Genomic DNA, 19,767 nt, shown 5'->3' on the forward strand with positions numbered 1-19,767 from the left:
CTTCGCCCTTCCCCGGCAGCCTCCTTTTCATCGTGCCACGTGCCATCTTTTAGGTAGGAGATCAAGGGCGTGGTCCAATTGTTTTCGGAACCAATTTCCTGTATGCAGACAACGTCAATTAACGGTGAGGACTGAGTAAAAGAAAGTACCTCGTCAATGGTGGTCATAGGGTCCGCAGATGCGGCTTTGGAAAGTCGGTCGGCATGTTCGTTTTCTCCTCTTGGAATTTGGACTATTTTGGCTTGCAGCCCGTCTATTCTCTTTTTTGCTTGCTCCCAGTACTTCTTCATTCTTTCACCCTTGCATTCGTACTCGCCGTTTACCTGGCTTGTGACGACTTGGGAGTCGCAATGAACAACCACGTTCGTGGCCCCTACAACTTGAGCAAGGTCCAAACCTGCTATCAGGGCTTCGTACTCAGCTTCATTGTTAGTTGTAGGGAAATCGAGGCGAATCATACATTTGAGCTCGTCGCCTTCCGGGGAGTTAAGTACGACCCCTACCCCGCCAGCCTTCTTGTTGGATGACCCGTCAGTGAAAATGCTCCATTGGGGATTCTTTTCCTCTTCGCCTTCCGCGCTGTTGAACTCAACAATGAAGTCGGCCACCGCTTGCCCCTTGATGGCAACGCGGGGGCGATATTGTATATCAAATTCGCTTAGTTCTACCGACCATAACGCCATTCGTCCGGCAGCCGCAGGGCTGCCCATTGCTCGCCGCAAAGGTTTGTCAGTTAGGACGACTATTGTATGGGCTTGAAAATATGGCTTGAGCTTACGGGCCGCTGTAACCAAAGCGAAGGCAAGTTTCTCCATGGGGGGATATCTCTCTTCTGCGCCGTGCAATGCCTTGCTTGCATAGTACACGAGTCGTTGGACCTTATCGTCTTCTCTAATTAAGGCCGCGTTGACAGCTGCTGGGGAAACGGCCAGATAGAGGAACAGTTCTTCTCCTGGTTGCGAAGGGCTTAGCAACGGCGGTGAAGAGAGGTAGACCTTTAAATCTTCGAACGCTTGTTGACACTCGGCAGTCCATTCAAAGGATTTTTTCAATGTTCGGAAAAAAGGTAGACATCTATTTGCAGCCTTCGACACAAATTTGTTAAGCGCGACGACCCTACCATTGAGGCTTTGTACTTCCTTAATATTTTTAGGAGGGGCCATCCCCATAATGGCCTGAATCTTGTCCGGGTTGGCCTCGATCCCTCTTTGGGATACCATGTACCCCAAGAACTTTCCTGTCGTCACTCCAAAGGCACACTTGCTTAGGTTGAGCTTCATGTTGTAGGAGCGAAGAGTATCAAATGTTTCCTTAAGATCCTCCAGATGAGCTTCTTCCCTTTGGCTTTTGACCAGCATGTCGTCGACATACACCTGGACGTTCCTTCCAATCTGTCGTGCAAACATCTTGTTCATGAGCCTCTGATAGGTTGCGCCAGCGTTATTCAGGCCGAAGGGCATGACCTTGTAGCAAAAGAGGCCTTGGCTTGTTACGAACGAAGTCTTCTCTTGATCAGCTTCATCCATCCAGATCTGGTTATACCCGGAGAATGCATCAATGAAGCTTAGCAACTGATGTTTGGCCGCAGAATCCACCAGGGCGTCGACTCGCGGGAGAGGGTAGCTATCTTTGGGGCATGCTTTATTTAAGTCCGTGAAGTCGACGCACATCCTCCATTTCCCGCTGTTCTTTTTGACCATCACGACGTTCGCCAACCAATCGGGGTAATACACTTCCCTGATAAATCCCGCTTCTTGCAGTTTGCGGACTTCTTCTGCTATTGCTTGGTCTCTTTCTTGGGCAAAGGTTCTTTTCTTCTGTCGGACGGGTGGGAAAGATGGCGACACGTTCAATCTGTGCACCATGACCGACGGGTCAATTCTCGACATGTCTTTGTGGCTCCATGCGAATACGTCTTTGTTTTCTTTCAAGAAAGTTGCGAGTTTTTGATGTATCGCCGGGTCGGCCAGGGTTCCGACTTTTGTCGTTCGCTCCAGGTAGGCTCCGTCGAGATGTACGTCTTCGAGCCTCTCGACGGGCTCTGTCGCCACCCGACGTTCCTCTATGTTCATGGCTTGAATGTGACTGTCTATCTCCATCATGGCCACGTAGCATTCTCGTGCGGATACCTGATTTCCTCTCAATTCACCAACTCCATGATCAGTAGGGAATTTTATCATCAAATGGTATGTCGAGGTTACGGATTTCCATGAGTTGAGGGTTGGACGTCCTATGATGGCATTGTAAGCCGACGAGCAATCGACTACCAGGAATGTTATGTTCCGGGTGACCTGCTGTGGGTAGTCTCCAACGGTTACCGCTAAAGTGATAGTGCCAAGTGGATGTACCCTCGCCCCTCCAAAGCCAATGAGTGGGGCATTAACCGGAATTAGTCACTCCCTTTCAATTCCCATCTGTTGGAAAGCGGGATAGTAAAGGATGTCTGCTGAACTACCGTTGTCTACGAGAACTCGGTGTATGTTGTAGTCTCCTGCCCGTATGGTGACGACCAAAACGTCGTCGTGGGGATGATGAAGGCGCTGGGCGTCTACTTCCGAGAATTCAATGGGGGGATTTCCAATCCGTGACCTTCCAAGCGCAGGACTTGCCGACTGGACGTTCTGGACTGTTCTGATGTATGCCTTTCGGGCTTTCTTGGAAGATCCGGCCCTCGTGGTGCCTCCTACAATCATCCTTATGTCTCTTACGGGTTGCCTGGGGCGATCATTGTCTCGCCGAGGGGCTTGATTTTGTGGCGGGTCCGCCCTCTCTTTGTTGACGAACCTCTGTAACCTCCCTCGCCTAATGAGAGCTTCTATTTGCTATTTCAGGTCGTAGCAATCGGCGGTGTCATGGCCGTGGTCTTGATGAAATCGGCAGTATTTATCCCTTGGTCTCCTGTTGGGATCTCCCTTCAGTTTGCCAGGAAAGGCCAAAGTTTCCTCGTCTTTAATCTGCATAAACACCTGGTCGATGGGCGCATTCAGGGGAGTGAAGTTCGTGTACCTTCCTATAGGCGGTTTGGGTCGTCGATCATCTCGTCCCTCTCTGGTTCTCCCCCTTTTTCGTCCATTATCGGGTTTCGTATCTTCCTGTCTCTCACTTTTTCTTGGTTTATAGTCGTCTCTGGCCAGCAAGGCATCCTCCGCGTTCATATACTTCGTCGCCCTGTAATACACATCGGACATAGTCTTTGGGTCATTCTTGCATAGAGAGAACAAAAACTTACCCTCTCGTAGCCCATTCGTGAATGCTGCCACAAGTATCTTGTCATCTGCTTCGTCTATCGAGAGGGATTCCTTGTTAAAGCGGGCTATATAGGACCTTAACGTCTCGTCTTCTCGTTGCTTAATGCCCAGTATACACGCAATAGACCTCTTGGGTCGATGACTTCCAATAAAGTGTGATACGAACTGTGCGCCCAGTTCCTTAAAAGTGCCGATAGAATTAGGCGTCAGCCTGGTGTACCAATCCCTCGCAGGCCCCTTCAAGGTGGTGAGAAAAGTCCTGCACATGATTTCATCTGGTACACCCTGAAGATGCATTAGGGTTCTAAAAGACTCCAGGTGGTCCAACGGGTCTTTGGATCCGTCGTAGTTTTCCACATGGGGCATGCGAAACTTTGGAGGAACGGGGCATGAATTCACCAACGCTGTGAAAGGCGAATCCGTTCTATGGACTAGGTCGTCCAGGTTGCTGGACACCCATCCTCTAAGGGCGTTCATCATCACATCCATGCGTTCCCTCATCTCCTGCATCTCGGCTGTGATATGAGGTGGCAGGGAGTCCGAGGCGGATGGCGGGTTTGTCTCCGGCCTCTCCAGCCTTGTCGGTGCGGTGCAACCTTCAGGCCTGACGGCATTCCTCCCCTCCGGGCTCGCTACTTCCTGGTCCTCCCCTGGTGCACTTTGGTGCGCAGTCATCTGCCGTAGTTGCTCTTCTAAGTCGTGATTCTGTTTAGTAAGGTGCTCGACGGCAGTAGCAAGCGTCTGAACTTGCCTTTCTAGCGCTGTAGCATGCGGTTCGTCGCCTTGGTTGTTTGTTGCCATCGATCGAGTGAGTACCATACAACTTTTTGTCTCAAGAATAGAGCAAGGCTGAGATACTCGGAAATGTCTTCCCACAGACGGCGCCAACTGATGATGCCGAAGAAATCACCAATAAGCTGCGAGTACTCCCCCGATTGAAACAACACCTGCGAAGAGAAAATAGGTGATCGACAGAGAGCACCGGTGTGGTGCCGGCCAAAAACCCTCCGACGATCAAGTTAGAGTCTTTTAAACAACCCTAAAGTGCCAGAGTTGAGATAATTGTGCGTACCTTTTGGTCATGAGGGTTTTTGGGGTATATATAGTGGTATGGGGCCGAAATAAACGCCTTGGTGAATAAGTACTTTCCTTTTAGAAGAGTAATTCGTGGATCTTTGCCTATTGTACAGAGCCCTTTCCTTATAGGAATCTTCTTGACTAAAGTCAAACGTGTAGCACAAGAACTTTCCTTATATTCACGTGTGTAGAAGTCAAAATAAGCTAAGAATGAAGGTTGGATTACTCCTTTAGCTTTTACCCCTGCCAAGGTCGTCAGCCCACGCGTACCTCCTACATTGCCGTCAGCCTATGTATGTCTCCACAAAGAACGTCAGCCAAGGACCTTTACAACCAAGGTCGTCAGCTTTGACTCGTCAGCTTAACGTCGCTACGTAAGGGGCATGGCCCCAAACGTCATAAAGGAGGCATCCTAATGAGACTGGCTGACGGGTTGTATATTCCCGTCAGCCTTCTTAAAAACGTCACTATCAATAATATTTTTTTCACTCACACATATTTTCAAAATATTTAAACAATTTTGCTAAAATAACAGTACTAAATAGACCCTTAGTTATTTATAAGATGTATTTACCATTTTCTATAATATATATATATATATATATATAAAATATAATATAATGAATAGATTTTTAATTTAATTTAATTTTTTTCTATGATTGATGATATATTAGCTAAGACAAAACATAGGTTTAGTAGCTTAGGTTTCCTTATTGAAATCAGCCATATTGATTTTTTTAGTGATATATTTGTATTAATTAATATAATGAAAATAATTTTATTTTTTTCAAGAACAATTTTTTGAGTTAAGAGCTTTATAATTTGATTGACATTTCTTAAATAAAAAAAAATTGAGAAGATTCTTTTAAGGATAATTAAATTTAACCACTTAAAAATTTCAATAGTTAAATTACTTTATCTAAATTTTATCTTTCAATTATAAAGGTGAGATGCTTTTGGCGGTGTCGGTGAGATGCAATGGAACTGTTCCCCGGGATAAAGCCTTCCGTGTCCACAGCATTCATTAAAATGTCCCTTCCAAATAAAAGTCTCTTCCAATAAAAAGCACTCATTGATGTGTACAGCGTTCAAAGTTAAAAAGAGAAATGAATCTCTCGAGACAAACGTGTATAACGTGTATACATGCAGTAACTGCAGTTGTTTTTAGGACACTTTTTTTATGGACCATTTAAAAAAAAATTTGATATAATTTTTATGAAAATATAAAAAATTATTTAAAAAGTGAGTTAATTTTTTTCTTCTTTTATAAAAGTTTTTAAAAATATTTTTTAAATTAATGCCTATAGGATGTCCATTAACTTTTCCCGTAAAAGTATAATAATGGTATGCTAAAAACTAAAAAGATTTTATTAACATACATTCCTTTAGGAATACTTTTAGAAAATATTTTTATGAGAAATAAAATAATAATTGATTTGAAATTTTTTTATATTTTTCGTAAAAGTTGTATTATAAATTTTTTAAAATAGTTTATTAATAAATATTCTAAGAGCATCTATTAATCAAACCCAAACTTAAATGATAGCATCAATGCTCCAAGCCAAGGCGTCTTAAGGCTTGAGCCACTTGGGTCTAAGTCTAAGGACCACCAATAAGAAAGAATCCATACCCAAAAAAGAAAAGAAAAAGAAGCCCCAATCTTGTGAGCCAATAGGTGTTTTTTTTATTAAAAAAAAGTTAATTCCCAATTAAAAAAACCCACCTCAATAATTATAATTTAAATATTATATTGAGATGTAAAATTACTAACTAAATAAAAAGAACTATATTGAAAATTATTGTCTTAGTCCTCTTATCGTATCAAGTTGGCTCTGTTCCAAACTTTTTTTTTTTTGAGAGAGCTCTGTTCCAAACTTTAAAAGCAGTTAAAAAAAAGAAGAAGAAGCCTTTGTGGTATGGCGAATAGTTGTTTAAAAAAAAAATTATTCCCAATAAAAAAACCCACCTCACTAATTATAATTTAGATATTATATTGAGAAGTAAAATTACTAATTAAATAAAAAAAAACTATATTGAAATTTATTGTCTTAGTCCTCATATCGTATCAAGTTGGCTCTGTTCCAAACTTTAAAAGGAGTTAAAAAAAAAAAAGGAAGCCTTTGTGGTATGGCCATGAGTATTATCAATCACACTTTTTATTATAAATTAAATTTTTGAATACCTGTGATATTTAAATTGATGTAAATGACTTTTTTTGATTAGACTACCATCATTTTCATGGGGGCAGAACATGACCAAACAAGTGTCATGGGAGCCAAAACACGTGTATAATAATTAATTCCTGCCAAAGACATGTTCACATGGTCATTTATTTCCTATAAAAATTACAAAAGTTCATCAGAAGAATCAATTGCATTATGTTAATATTTTGCATTATGTTAAATGTTAAGGATGCAATATTTTTTTATAATTATTGACATTATTGATATGATCTATGATGATTGGAGCAATATCAACTATCATATATATATATATATATATATATATAGTCTTCATAGACCTTTTTAAATATCATAATGGTTTAAAATTTTAATTTGGACATTTATGCGTTTACATTGTACTTGCAATATAAACTTATATGGTAGACACACAAAAATGGTACGTACACATTTGTGAAAAGTAGTAAGTATTGTACACTTTTTGCAAATGTGTACAACATTTATCACTTGTGTATTTACAATGTAAGTTTACATTGTACTTTACATTGCAAGTACAATGTAAACATAAAATTTTCCTTTTAATTTTATAGCACATGAGTGTTTTTTTTAAAAACAAATACACACACACACAAAGGAGAGAAAATGATGTTATAACATAGAGAAAACTATTAGACATGTAAAAATTTTTACATGTAAAACCTATTTGGTAAAATATTTTCAGGATTTTGGTATGACCAGTAAAATTTTTCAAGTAAATCACTAAAATTTGTGGCTCAACCACTTGAGTCGCTGGTGCCAGAGGTCTAATAACCGGGCCTACGAAACTGGCAGCAGGAATAGTGGTTTCAGTGATCAGACTATTAGAGACCACCGCTGAAGCGATGACTCTGGTAATCGGGCCGCCAATATCAGTTGTCAAAATGGTGTCTCTGGCCACCATACTATCAGAACCAGTGGCTTGAACGATGACTTTGGTGATCAACCTCGGCACCTATTGTTGAAGTGGCGACTCCAACCACAAACCCCTAGCTTCAATAGCCTAGCTCACCGGATTGATGACTTAGCCACCAGATGGGGTGAGGGGAAGTCACTATGTGTTTTTGTAGAATGTTTTACCAAAATTTTAAAGGTAAAACTTTTTATAAAGGATTTAACGGTCAATGAAAAATGTTTTACAAGTTTTTACCACATATTACATGCAAATAAACACTTGAAAATGGGAAAAAAAAATTTCGATATTGTTTTTACTTCAAAACAAACAGAGCATAAGAAAAAGATGATAAAAACAAATATCCAAGTCAGGTGGATTCACCCATGTTTTCAAATTGCCAGGTAAAGCACACATGATTACAATCATCGATGTGGTTCATATAAAGAACAACTGGCTTTCTACAATCATCATACTCTGCCTGGTCCCATTAAACACATTTTGTTTTTGATAGAATTTGTTTTCATTTCTCCATAATAATTAGTTTTTATCATTAGACTAGGACGCCAATTAATTTTTTATGTAGGTAGGATTCAAACTCCAAATTTCTTATTCAAGTATAAAAGATTTTACCAGTTAAGCTAACTAGAACCCACTAATACAAACATGAGTTAAGTTATAAAAATTGGGTTTCTCTATAGATGTAAGAAAACAATGGTTTGCTTTCAATGTGGGGTAGATTGGTAGACACATGAGAAAACTCATTAAGGTAGATGATGTACATTGACGCTTACTATTTGAGTTGGGAGTTTTTTGTTCTCATCCTTAACTCAGTCAAGTCGAAGACTTTGGTTATATAGGGAGACCATATATGTAATTTGGTCTTTTTGTAATAAATGATTCTGTCTAAGTCAGATTAGACAGCGCTTAAAAAGAAAATACCATGCCAATATTCCGTTAGGTCACTTAGGATAAAAACTAACAGGTATAGACAGAATGACATGAAGTAGAATAAAAGTTTAAGAATGAATATTGAGAAATATTAGGAATATATTTTTTATGTATTGGCATATCCTATGATAAAATGCACTTTACTTGTAATTGAGTAGATCTAAGTGAGTTCAAGATTATCACGACAAATGCTTTCATTAAAGACATGAGGATTTCTTAAGAACTACTCAAAAAAAGTTGAATCTATAGGTCTCAATACCTTCTTGATACCTGTTGATCTATTGAGATTTAATGAAGGTCGATATATACTTGGCTCGATACCTCTTGATCTATCAAGCTACAAAATTTCAAAATATAGCCTACAACATTTGGATTCTAATTTGCTATTGTTTATGGGTTTGTATAGTCCTAATTGGAATAGGAGAGCTTATGTAGACCTAATAGGAATATGAAAGCTCCTATATAAATAAGGAGGTAGGGAGAAAGAAAACCCTAATCCTAGAGAGCTAACCCTAGAAAGCATCATAGGGTTTTCTTTTTTAAACCCTAGCCTCCTCTTATAGAAGAAAGAGATCTTGTTATGTTTCTTGTGTGCCTTTGGGTTTTGTAACTAGGTAAAGTCTCTAGCACCAACCATTGAAGATCTTATTGGTGTTTTTATGTGAAGCCGTTGAAAATCAACTACAACAATCAAAGGGTTGCTGTGGAGTTAGTCACGTACTTAGATTCGTGCAAAGAAGTTAGTCACATACTAGGATCCGAGCAAAGGGAAGAAGTCTCTACAAGATCAAGTTTGATTGGGGATTGGAGTGAAGGTTCAATTGTAGGTTGGTACTTTGGGATAGTTTAGGGTAGTGGTAAGATTCCTTGTATTTCGTAACTACTTGATTATTGATTAGTGATTTTGAGAGTGGTAACCTGAAAATCACCCGGTGGAGTTTTTGCCTTGTGAGAGATTTTTCCCATTAGTCAACAAATCACCATATCAATTTAATTTTTGGTACTTATCACTTTAGTTTATTTAGTGATTTGTGTGTGCCTCACATTCTTTGCATGTAATTTGACCTAATTAATCAACTTGGATAATTGAATTAATTAACCGAGGTCAATCTATAACCTAACAAGAAGTCCATTTTTATTGTTGGCTTTATCCAGTGACAAAAAGTTGTTTGTAATGCTTTTTATGTTTGACGTATTTTTCCTGAGCTTATATGTAATTTGGGGTAGAGTACTTAAGCCTCTCCTTCAAGTTTGGAAGATGTATCAACTAGAGATATCGCGACCAAGAGGCGACCAGGAGGTGACCTAGGTGGCTGTGAGATCCACGTGGTAGGTGTTTTGAATGAGAGTACAGTCATGCACCTCGCGACCTTAGGGCATGACCAAGTTGCGAGTTGCATGATCTCTGCACTTTGCACTACACCTATCTACTGTTTATCTACCAGCACACATACACACATAGTTGTGAAGTGTGGCAAAGGGCTTCAGATAAGGGTTGAACAAACCCTAGAGACTAGAAGAGTGATAGAAAAGTGATGCCTATAAAGTGTATGAGAAGAGAGAGCTTTTAGCCTTGATAAAACCAAAAATCCTACTTCTCTTTTCCATGTCCTTCATTGTGTTGATTGAGATTTTGTAAACACCATCCTCACCCATATACATAAACCCTGTGAGTGAGTGAATGACTATGGAAACTTGAGAAACCATATTCAAATCCAAATCCTTTGGTGGCTTTTTGTTGGTGGCTCAACGGTGGTGACTTTGGTAAGCTAGATGAAGAAAAGACTCAAGGAAGTTGGTTGTTAGCTAGAGCTTGGAAGGCTAAAGTACACAGGGAGATATAGGCTTGGAGGGTTTATAGTCATCCATGTACAACAATTATTCTTACTAGTGGAGTTTTTTGACAGGTGGTTGGTGGATAGGTTTTTTCACCTAGGTAATCCGGTTTTCCTCTTCAAAAACACGTCTTGGTGTTTTTGTGTGATTTGTTTTATTTTCCACATTTTCATATTGCTTTTTTACTTGCTTTAGATTGCTCTTATTCTTGCTTGCAATATGAAACTTGGCTAAACACATATATCAGACTAAGTTGTTAGTTTAGTATTAAAAGTGATTAAGCCATAAAACTTTGTCTTAAGGGTTCTAAATACTTGCTAAGGATAGTATAGCATATTTCAAAAACCGACTTCTTATTTTGTTATATCACCTCACTTTCAATCTATTAATATCGATGACTTTATGTTCTTTGCTAAATTCATTTTTTTATTTATGAGTTTTGCTTTTTCATGTGACCATTCTATTTATGAATTTTAAAAAATGGTCTTACTTTAAATTAAAGTGCTTTCTACTTAAGCATTGATAAATGCAATATTTGTTATGCATGTTTGTGCTTTATTATTATCTGTTAACTTTATAAAAATTGTAAAAATAAAATTAAAAGTTGTTCAAATATATTTAGTCTCTGTTTGACATCAACTTATAAGTTCAGAATTTAACTTTTATTTTTTACTAGCCCCAAATAAATATTATGTAATGGGGCGTGTAATATATAAAAAATAACAATTATTTCAAGTATTTTTAAAAAACTATTTCTACAACTATTTTATTTTTATTGTTTTAGCTCTACATATATATCATTTTTTTTTTTGTGTTTGATTAATATATATTTTTTAAGCTGAATCATATTCTTCTAACTTCTGGTACAGTGTGTTATATTTGCCTAATATAAAACTAAAATTTATAAGTTTCAAATCTTAACCAAAATTAAAATAGAACCAAAGGAATAAAAGATATACCTTATAATTAATTATTATTCAAACAATAGGTAAGCATATTCAAATTCATAACCATGTAGATTGTGTTTTGATATAAACTCAAATTCTTATTTCCAAAAAAAAAAAAAAAACTAAGTATTAACCTAAAAGCTAAAATTCAACCAAAACTATAAAAGGGAGAGAGAAGACTTTGTGATGTGAAATTAAAAAAAAAAAACACCAAAATACATAATTAAAAAAAACCATCAACCTTAATTAGAGTTATAAAAAGAACCCCATAAAAAAAAGAGTTATAAAAATGAACAAAAATAAACCAAAAGAAAGTAAAGAGAGAGAGAGAGAGAGAGAGAGAGAGAGAGAGAGAGTACTCACAGTTTTGTGTGAGGAAAATATGGATTGAATGGTAGAAATGATATTAAATTTATATAAAATAAAATGGGAAGAAGAAGAGTCAAAATATTAGAAAGAGAAATTGATGAAGTGTAACGGAAAAGTAAAAAGTAGTGGGAAGATAAAGAGGCAAAGAGAAGGAGAAATGTTAGAAGAAATGTAACAGTAGGTGTGGACTAATAGGGAGAAGAAGAGTTTTTTTTTTTTTTTTTTTTTTTGAGAATAGGGAGAAGAAAAGTTTAAAAAGAAAAAAGAAATGTAGAAAATAAGTGGATGATGTGGTTGCTGATGGGGCTCAACAAAAACACATTAATAATAAATGCTATGCTTCAACTTTTAGATATAATAATAGATATAGATTATATATAGATAGTGTGGCAATTGAACGGTTTTCATAACTGCTTGATTGGGGAGATGGAGAGTAATAGAGTAGAAGGAAGTTTGAATTAAATATCAATTGAAATTGAATTTATGGGAATGAGAAAAATTAGGAAAATGTTACCAAATTGGGTTTGATGGAGAGTGAAATATTTTCAGATTGGGTTTAATGGAATAATAAATGGAAAGTTGAAAAGTTAGGAAATGCTAATTCAGAGAGAGAGAGGGACACACACACGGTAGCTTGAATAGAATATGGTAGTAAATTTGGCTTGATGGAGTAATAAATGGGAAGTTGAAAAATGGTAACGTTAATTGTGAGAGAGAGAGAGAGAGAGAGTAATTTGAAATGTCTTTGAATTAGGTTTGAAGGAGTAAATTTTTTTTTTAACTAGTCGGAAATTCGTCTGATGCATAGGAAAACTTGTCTAAAAGTATGTTGGTCTCAAGCTTTGCATAATAAGTATAATTAAATTATATTGGTCTCAAACTGAAACAATAAATGCTACATGAAAAAAAAAAAACTTTTGGTGTGTATCTAACTAAAAGTTTTTGTAGTCTTCTCTAGTTTCTACTATGGGATACCAAAATTATTTTTGCATCATAGATTTTATGCAAAATATTTGTATCTAGAATCCTATAATTTTTTAGATTTTCAGAAATGACAAATGCTATTAGAATCTCTTACCGCAGTATCTCAATTGTTTGTTAATATCTGAACTTATGATCATCTTTATGCTTATGATGGACCTACCACTTTCATGCATTTGTGTAAAAAAAGAAAAACCTGCAATTTGAAGGCACACAAATAGTTTAATCCAACTTGTTGTGAATTTCTTAATGGGTTGAAGGAGCATATCGAAAGTCGTTAACAAATTGGTTTTCATACCTAGTACCATAGCATCACAGACGACTCAAAGTTTAATATGAATATAGTTGAATGCAATATGACTATTGGTGACGATGCCATATCACATAGCATTTGACTTTTTCTTTTATACGAAAAATTCTTAAGTACTTTCGAAGTATAGTAAAATAGTGTTCTATTCTCTCATATTCATAATGGACTCCACCATGAATTTAATGAGTAGATTCTACCATAAATGTGAGATAAGGGAGCACTATTCACTGTGCTCCGAGAGTACCTGAGAATTACTATTGTAACATAGTAAAAGAAGCACTCGTTATCTTTGTAGACAATCCTTCCAATGTGTAGCCCATTGGTAAGATTGGATATTATCTTTAATTTGGGAAATTCTAATATAGCAGAGAGAGAGAGAGAGAGAAAATAGTGGTGGGACTACTAAGGTTAGACTGTACATTTCTTTTTATTTTTTATTTTTTATTTTTTAGAGTGACTGTATATCTTCCTTAACCATACATCTCCATTCGTTTACATAGAAGGGTTGAATTAAGACTTGAAAAACGAGAAGGAATGTTGGTTTTGTCAGATAGGATCAGTGAATGGATTAGTGAATATGAATTACAAACCATTGTTTGTAAAGAAATTGAAGAGTGTGTGTAGTCTAAAGGGAAGCTTGTATGGAAGAAGAGAGCTTCTAAGTGAGTCAGGGTCTTGGCTTTCAAGTTTCATCTACGCATGGGGAGGAGAAAGGGAGTTTGTAAGTGGGTTATGGTCTAGGCTTTCATCTACAGATGGGAAATGATCATGCTTAGGTCATAATATGGAAGGGAATAAGTGGGTTTGGGCTTTTCATAAGGATTGGTTTAATTTTCAACAATAGCTCTTCTTTTAGATAATAACAAAAAGAAGTTAACGTGGTTTTGTTGTTTGTAAAGAAGTTGAAGAGTGTGTGTAGTCTGAAGAGAAGTTTCTATGGAGGAAAAGACAGTGGCGGCTCCAGGATTGTTTCTCAGGGTATTCCTTGGTGGGCTTGCTCTGTTACAATTTTTTTTCTTCAGATTTTCTATTACAATTTTTTAGATTTTAGTTCAAATTTTTTTTTTAGCTTTTTCTTTTTGCTTGAAAGCAATGTTATGAATACCGTTTTGGACCTTGTTTCGGTTTGTTTAGTGGAACGAAATATTTTGGTACCGATCTATTTCGACGTACCGTTTCAGGGTATTTCGGGATTTCTAAAAAAAAATAAAAATAAAAAATATTTATATTTTCTTATACAACATAAAATTATTGATTCAAATAAGTAAAACTCAAATAAACAAATTATTAGTTTTTCTTTTTTGACACTCAAATCATTTAGTTATTACATAACAATTTTTGTTTTAGAATATTAAAACATAAATATGTAATTGAATAATGAAAACCAACAACAAAAAATAGTACAATAAGAGTGTATATATGTATATCATATTGGGAAGAGGCAAGACTCAATAAATAAATTTGAAATCAAAATCTTTTGTTAGCTTTTTGAGTTTTGTCATTTCCAAAGTTTTGTCATGTGGGTGGGGTGAGCAAGCTAAAAGTCTAAAAAACAAACTAAAGAAAAAACTTGACAAAGCAAAAACTAGAGTAAAAAAAAAAAGAAGAGGTAGACTAGCAGAACGTCTGAGACGAAGCAAAGAAGAAGAAGAAGTCGACCTTTGCGATAGTTGGATTTGTTTTTTAGGCGTTCGATGCAAGTAATGACATACTGTGCTAACGAGTTTATCATTTAAGAGTTTTTCTTTTTTTTCTTCTAAAAACTGGTACCAGCCAAAATGTAACAAATAATCTACCAAAATTTAATTTTATTAGCATAAAATTTTTTTGAGAGTGTTCCTAATTTTTTTTTATAGGTAGATAAATAAATTTTTTTATTATATATATATATATTAAAAAAAAAGAATTCAGGTCAGGGTGGTCCTGGGACCACCCTGACCTATATGTGGCGCCGCCACTGGGAAAAGAGCTTCTAAGTGAGTCAGGATCTTGGTTTTTGAGTTTCATCTACGCATGTGGGAGGAGAAAGAGAGTTTGTAAGTAGGTTAGGGCTTGAGCTTTCATCTACACATGGGAAATGATCATACTTAGGTCATAATAGTAAAGGAATAAGTGGGCTTGGATTTTTCGTAAGGTTTGGTTTAATTTTCAATAACAACCCATTTTTTAGATAACAATAAAAAGAAGTTAACATGATTTTTTAGGTAACTTTAAAAACAACTTAATGAGAAGATGTTAAAAAGGCTAAACGCAATATTAGAGTGCCATATGGTAGGAGTTTATACACTCCTACATGAAGTCTCTGCTTTTATATATATACTAGTAAGTTGCTCGTGCGATGCGCATATAATTTTTTGATATTTTTTGCAAAACAGTTTTGGATAATGTTGTACATATATTATAAAGAAAAAGTAATCTAAATTAGACTAAAGAAAAATATAAATTTTGAGATATTAAAAATTAGTTTCGTAGTTTCATTGCATATTTGTAGTCTTCTCAAGATAAGATTAATTTTTTTAAAAATCATGAAACCAAAGATAAATGCAAAAGAGTAATGAGACCATAAAAATCAACTAATTTGTATTGTGTTCACATATTTCATACCATGAAATGAAAGTATGCCCAAATCTCTCACTATCTTCTACTCATTAATAATGTGACATTAAGACATGATGTGGGCAAGTGTGTATGCATATATCTTATGGATGATTTAAAATTAAATCATGGTAGAATATAGCTTTACATTACGCACCAAATATTCTCTCTACTTATATACTAAAAACAAAAATTATCCAACAAAATTATTCAAACTTAAATAGTATTAAGCCCCTAATTTTAAAAAGAAAAAAAGAAAAAAAATTACTTGTAGGGGTTTTGGCGTTTTGATAGTAGTGGGAGGCTTGTATAACAGATGTGGTGACTTCTTAGATTCCCCTCTCTCTCTCTCTCTCTTTCAAATGTTTTGTCAATCTCAGGTATTTTATTTTGGTAATATATAGTGAAACAATGCGTTTTATTTTAACAAGCCACAACATTTTTGTATCTTTTTATCTCTCTTCAGGGTCTTATCTGGATAATTATTATTATTCGTTCTTAATTATTATTATTATTATTATTATTATTATTATTATTATTATTATTATTATTATTATTATTTATTTATTTATTTTTTAATTATTAAAACGGTGAGTATGCTAAAAGATATGAAGAATAGAGAGATGTGTGGCGTAAGCTTAGTCAATTAATGAGGCATTAATGAGATAACACTAAAATAAGTTAACGTGAACTTTTGGGTAACTGTAAAAAAAACTTAATAAAAGAGCTAAAAAAAAGACTAAATGCAAGTTTAGAGCACCACTTGGTAGGACCTCTTGCACTCCCGCACGAGGTCTTTGCTTATATATATGTTGATTGATTGATGTGATGGAGTAATAATTGGGAAAATGTTAATTGCAAAAGGAAGGAAAAAAAAGTGTTAGTGAGGTTGTTGATGTGGTTCAACATGAGTATAACAACAATGAATGTTATGCTTCAATTTTTTTTTAAGAGAGTTTTTTTTGAGAGAGTTTCAATCTATGGTGTCCGCTCCTGATAATAGCTCTTTATCATCAGACCAAGATACCAATCAGTTTTTGGTGTAGACGGGGATTGAACCCTAGGTCTTTATACAACCATAAAAATTTTTATCAGTTGAACTAACTAGAATCTAAATGTTATACTTCAGTTTTTATATATATATATATATATGTATGTATGTATGTATGTATGTATGTATGTATAGCTTTTAAAAACCTCACTTTTTTCTCTCATTTTCTCACTTTTTCAAAATTGTTTAAAGTACAAATATATTTTAGCATACTTTTAGCAAAAAGTTAAAGAAACTATTTCCAAAAGACACTTGGATATATATATTTTTTATTATAAATTTTTATTTGTATCAAAGAATATTCCCTTACCGTGTGCAGCACGAGTTATTTGCCTATATTATAAAAGGGAAATGTTAACAAGCACCGGATGGTGCTTGTTAAAGTTTCATTTTTTGTGTTTCACTTAAAAAAAGGAAAAAAATTGTCAAAAAAATTGTCAAAAGAAATAAAAAAAATTGCCAAAAGAAATAAAAAAAATTGCCAAAAACTGAATAACTGTCAAACGTTGAAAAAGTTACCCAAAAAGTTACCTAAAATTGTGTTGTTAACGAGCACTTTACGGTGCCCGTTACCACAACCCATGATAAAAAGAGGATAAGTTTCTTTGCATGACAAACCAAGGCGGTGGCGGCGCCACATATAGGTCAGGGTGGTCCCAAGACCACCCTGACCTGAATTCTTTTTTTTTTTTTTTAATTTATATATATATATAATAAATTTTTTTTATTTATCTACCTTTAAAAAAAAATTAGGAACACCCTCAAAAATTTTTTATGCCAATAAAATTAAATTTTGGTAGATTATTTGTTACATTTTGGCTGGTACCAGGTTTTAGAAGAAAAAAAAGAAAAACTTTTAAACTAACAAACTCGTTAACACATCATGTCATTACTTGCGTCGAATGCCTAAAAAACAAATCCAACTATCGCAAAGGTCGCCCTTTCTTCTTCTTCCTTTTCGTCTTCTTTGTTTCATCTCAGACATTCTGCTAGTTTACCTCTTCTTTCTTTTTTTACTCTAGTTTTTGCTTTGTCAAGTTTTTTCTTTAGTTTTTTTTTTAGACTTTTAGCTTGCTAATCCCACCCACGTGACAAAACTCAAAAAGCTAACAAAATATTTTGATTTCAAACTTATTTATTGAGTCTTGCCTCTTCCCAATATGATATACATATATACACTATATTTTTTGTTGTTGTTTTTCATTATTTAATTACATATTTATGTTTTAATATTCTAAAACAGTAATTGTTATGTAATAACTAAATGATTTGAGTATCAAAAAAAGAAAAACTAAATGATTTGTTTTATTTGAGGTTTACTTATTTTGATCAATAATTTTATGTTGTATAAGAAAATATAAATATATATTATTTTTAATTTTTTTTAGAAATCCCGAAACACCTTGAAATGGTACGTCGAAATAGATCTGTACCGAAATATTCCGTTCCACTAAACAAACCGAAACATGGTCCAAAACGGTATTCATAACATTGCTTTCAAGTAAAAAGAAAAAGCTAAAAAAAATTCGAACTTAAATCTAAAAAAGAAAAAATTGTAACAGAGAATCTGAAGAAAAAAAAAATTGTAACAGAGCAAGCTCACTAAGCAACACCCTGAGAAATAATCCTGGAGTCGCCACTGAACCAAGGGGTGTTGGTCCAAGAGCAAACCAGTCAAGAAATTTGATTTGCTAGACGGTAGAGTGAGTCGTTCCTTGAAACTTTATTAATCTGCCTTCTTGATATTGTTCTGACAAATCAAATAGAAATTCACTTATACTTACACTCCCCCATTTTTTTTCCTGCTTGGATTGTAATGATAGTGTTCCATTATACTTTCAACTTATATTCATGATTCCGGTCAGTTGGAGTATTAGTATATAACCATATATATATAGAGCATCTTTCTTGAAATCTATGAGGTTTCTGTTTTTGAGTTCCTGGGAATATATTTGTTTATTACAAGAGTTTCATTTGTAAATGCAATAAGTTTCAATTTATCTGCATCTGAAAATTTTACTTCTCCCCCTCCCCTCTTTCACTGTCCCGTGTATAAGAGTTTATTCACAGTTTGTACCTTTGGAACTGAAAGTACTGTTAGCAATGTAAATTTTGTAATGCAAGTCAAATGCTCTAGGAAATGCTAGCTCGGCATTAGATTGTCATGCAGCTGTTATTGTCGTGTAGATGGAAAGCTCAGCATTAGAAACCCAAAAAAAAGAATAGCATTCAGCCCACTCATTGACCCATATAACTGGTAACCCCTCCAAATAGAAACAAACAACAAAAAAGTTTTAATATAAATATATAGCCACGACATAGTAAGCAAATACCAAAAATCTCTGATTAGTAAAAAAACCCAACTTTAATTTAGTCGCTGCCTAAGCCATAGCTAGCCGGATATCACTCCAGCCTTCACTTGAAGACCGGTGTTGGATCCGTCCAGATATGTTCATCAGTGTGCTACGTGCAGTGGTATATCCCAGTGTGTGTTTAAGTTTGAGATGTGAATAACTGAGTAAGCTGTGTTCATATTACTTTTGAATGCCAATACAATGTAACAAAGCGGCTCATTTGTTAGCAAAGTGGGGAAAGTCCAGCTCTAGACTAGGTTTGCTTGCACCTGGGGAGCTTCCTCCCTTTATCTTAAATGTGGTTAACTTTTGAATGTTTTAGCTGCTAGCAAGGTTTCTTGGCTTTTGTTCTAGAGAGCTGGCTAGTTTCTGTGTCTAGTTTTTGGTTGTTTAGTTTTTGTGTCTAGTTGTTGGTTGTTTTGGCTGTTATTAATTGCTTTGTTGTTGGTTTCAATCAGGGCCGGAGCCGGGTGGGAGTCGAGGGGGGCAGTTGCGCCCCCCCTGGCTTGCCCAAAAAAAAACCTTTAGTTATTTTGTTATTTTCCAAATATTTTTTGGTTATATTAATTACTTTCCAGTTATATTTTGTGAGTTTACCTGACGTTTATTACTGTTAAGCGTTTTAACTATTTATTTCGATCATTGGACTTGATCAGGTAAACTCACAAAATAGTCAATCAACCTTTTTCGTTTAGTACCTTGGCTTTTAAATTGACCTACATGTTAAAAATGTCAATTAATTTATCATCTACCTACTATTTTAAAGGGATGGGTAAATTGCCTTTCATGTTAGGAGCAATGCTCTGTTTCTTGGTCCAGAAACAGAGTGCTTTTTAAGCCAGTCAAAACATTTTCTTTTCTCATATCACTTCATTTTTTAATTAAGTCATTTTTTAATTAAAATAATCTTCTACTAAACCAAGTTTAAAATTTCTCACCA

The 19,767-nt window shown here is 35.2% G+C and overlaps 1 pseudogene; it reads left to right on the forward strand.

Moving 5' to 3' along the window:
- The first annotated feature begins 594 nt into the window (after positions 1 to 594).
- Positions 595 to 19,767, forward strand: part of LOC142624832 (ABC transporter C family member 10-like) — a 34,196-nt pseudogene continuing 15,023 nt past the window's right edge.

The sequence above is a fragment of the Castanea sativa genome, chromosome 1 (assembly GCF_040712315.1).
Source record: "Castanea sativa cultivar Marrone di Chiusa Pesio chromosome 1, ASM4071231v1".
NCBI lineage: Eukaryota > Viridiplantae > Streptophyta > Magnoliopsida > Fagales > Fagaceae > Castanea > Castanea sativa.